Source organism: Cricetulus griseus (assembly GCF_003668045.3).
Source record: "Cricetulus griseus strain 17A/GY chromosome 1 unlocalized genomic scaffold, alternate assembly CriGri-PICRH-1.0 chr1_0, whole genome shotgun sequence".
NCBI classification, from domain to species: Eukaryota; Metazoa; Chordata; class Mammalia; order Rodentia; family Cricetidae; genus Cricetulus; species Cricetulus griseus.
This window is the reverse complement of record NW_023276806.1, coordinates 252,045,048-252,048,484: the sequence shown is the minus strand read 5'-3', so window position 1 is coordinate 252,048,484 and position 3,437 is coordinate 252,045,048.

Sequence of the window (3,437 nt, the reverse complement as noted above, 5' to 3'; positions counted from 1 at the left end):
TCTGCCCTCTTTCTCTTTGTTTTATATAATCTCTTACAAAGCAATGAGTATTTTGTTTCCTTCCCAATGAAAGACAAATGACCTCATATTTGGGGCTCAAGATTTCAAAGAATCCACCCCTTAACCTCAAATGGGCAGATAGGTGAAAATGAAACTTAGGTATCAAAGAAGTAAATGCCCACTTGCTATGATATTATGACTTAGTATCCTGCTGCTATATATTCTACCATGTAGGAAGTTGTTCATGTGTATCTTACTTGTGATACAATAAATGCCCAAGATTTATTTTACACAATTGTACAAGAATGTTAAAGCATTGTTTTTAAACATTGAAACTGAGTAGTATTTTCATAGCATGGTGTTTTTGCTTATATTTAACACTGTTTTATGCTGATATCACATATTGACAAATTCATGTCTTTTACTAGTATATAAGCACTTTGGAGGCAATGACTATTATGCCTTGCTCATCTTTGCATCACCCCAGAGCCTACTAGGTACTCAGTAAATGTTTCTTCAACAGTGACTGTATGAATTGTTAATCACATAAAAAGGCTCAGTGATGCCACCTCAAATCTCAGTGGCTTAAAATGATTAGCATTTCTTTTCTTGGCACAGTAGTCTCTAGATGAATGATTTATTTCTGGTTTGGAATGTAGTTTCTCTGACCAGACTGGATGCACTTGTCTCCCCACAACCTGGGTGGTGGGAGTGACCAGGCATGTGTTCCTTAGTCACCAATGACCCAGCCTGCTGGTTCTTTCGAAGCGGATGCAATAGCACAAGTATGCAAGTGGAGATAAATAAGTTCTTTGAAAGCTTCTACAAATACCATATCTGATAATGGCCCATTGATCCCAATAAATTACATAGCTAAGCCTGAGTTAGGGCAACAGTGATAAAATGGGAGAGGCAAAGAATTGAAATCACCTTTTGTAGCCACTCTACCAAAATATTCTCTGTTCTATCATCCTCCAAATCTAAGATTCCCATAATGTGTGAAAAGCATAGTGTACCGGAGTCCTTTCTGATTTTAATTTTCAAAAGCACGAGTTAGCTCTGTCATAATAGAGGCTTGATCTGAAGTGATTTAGTCAAAGGCATGAAGATCCTGATTTTTACTGGAGTACAGCCTAGGCTTCATTACAGTCCATTCTCATGTCAGGTGTATCAGCCACAATCCCATCCACCTGCTGGTGCATGATCCTTCCAGGCACTGGGCCAACGTGCAGGGAAGCAGACACCCATGTGTTTAATCAGCCTCTGCATCTTGATTTGAGGGGGGAGTTACTCTTTGAGCCATGTTAAACAAAAACATAAAAATTACCTTAAAAGCACCTTGATGAAAAGACTCTGTTATCAACTTTCTCATCAGATGGGAGGAAAATTCTGAACAGGGAGATAAGAGGCCAACAGCCTGACTTTACTGAAAAAAAAAAAAAAGAAAAAGAAAAACATAATAAGTGCCTAGTTTAACAAAATGATCATAAAGAAACCATTGATTGTAATAACAAGAAAAACTAAATAACCAATGTCATTTTCAGTGTCCCCTTATTCTTCTATCACAAGGAGATATATTACACAAAACATATGTGCATAATTGGGAGGAAAATAAAATTGCTTAAAAAGAGATACTCAACTGACAGCAATAAAATTTAGACCAAATATCAGAAAACAATTAAGCCTAGCAATAATATTGGTCGGAGTTCCATTTTCTGATTTGGTGGATCCTAGGAGGTCCATTGAGCTGCTCTTTTGTTTAAGCTGGTGGAACGGTAGACTAATCTCATGTAATGGGAGGAAGATACTGAAGGCCTGCTTTCTCTTCTCCGAACAAGGGATGCTTGAGGAACAAAGGGTGCTTCAAGAGGATTATTGTAGTCAATATCTTACTTCCTGAAAAGACAGAGACTTATGGGAGATACAGCTTAGGCCAGTGAAAGTTTTTTTTTTTTTCTGAACTCAAGTAAAGTTGTAAAATAGATCAGTTTAATTTTCAGTTCCCAGCTTCAACCTTTTTGTCTGGATGGTGCTCTGTTGAAAATCACCATTAGAGATCCAGATAGAAAAATCTGGTTTCTCTTACCTACCAAAAAGATCTAAAACCCACTTGTATGCCAAGGCTCAAGAGAACTAACAAGCTGAAGCATTCCTCATGCCTAATGAGAATCAAGTTCTCCAATGAAGGTTTCACTGGTGAAGGTGTCTACACCATTTCCACCCACACTTGAATAAACATCCAGTTAGTTGTCTCTTTGCAAGACAGAAATCTGAAAGTTGAAGCAAATAGCATGCATGGAAAGAAACTAAACTTGACTATAAACATGTCAAGTATCAAATGGAAGTTAAGAGGCTTCTGTCCACATTGAAGACCTCTAATGATTTCCCCCTACTAACAGGAAAGAATTAACTCAAATTGCCAAAGCAATACTAATGGAGACAATGGAAGCTGAGCTGTTAAAAACTTAATTTTAGACTAATAGAAGGATACATGGTAACTGATTTGCTGGATACATGGTAACTGATTTGCTTCGTTTTCTTCTTCCCTGTTTCTGGGAGATGTTCATGAAGTAGGCAGGAGTTTCACAGGCAAATGTTTGATAAGTTGAATGGGCAGCTCTATCAAGAACTGTGAAGGAGGCACATGCCTGTCACCCCATTATCTGGGACACTGAAGCAGGAGGGTCTTGGGTTTGAGACTGGCTTGGTCTACGAAGTGACACCTTGTTTCAAAATAATTAGGGAACAAAGAAAGGGTAGCTATGGAGGGAGGGAGGAGGGAAGGAAGGAAGGGAGAAAGAGAGAGAATGCTCTTGACTTCTCTGGTGGAGGGGAAGGCGAGGGAGAGGGGTTCATTCTGAGATTTACTCTACTTGCATACAAACAGCTTAGCTTGCCACATGGATGTTGACAAAGCATGGGCCTCTTGTCTTGGAAGCAAAGCATTGTATTACTCATCACAGAACAGTCGTTTCATATTCACATTGGCTCCTCTTGCCTCCCAAGTCCCCCCCAAGAATGAAGCTAAACAGATAAAGTTGATGTGTAGACAGTAGTCAGGATCAAAGCTAATAAATGAGAGCTCTGGAATACCCAGGCTTACTCCCACATGCTTCTTGTAAGTAAACCTGCCCCACTTTTGCCTTTGAAGGAAACATTAACTGTATTATATTGGACAGTAGAACTCCTGCAATCCATTCTGTCTAGCTCTCTCTTCCAAGGCTATTGGCTATATGAAGATGCTGAGGGAAGGTCATTGCAGAGGAGCACAGGAAGGGGAGGAGGACAGATTGGAACAAAGATAATAGCACATGTGTATGAAGATGCTCTGATATAATCCATCAATTTGGAAATAAGTTTTAGTGTGGGCTCTATCTTCTCAGTTGGGAGCATTGACATCTACACTGGGAACGAGCAGTTCTCTATAAGGCGTCTTT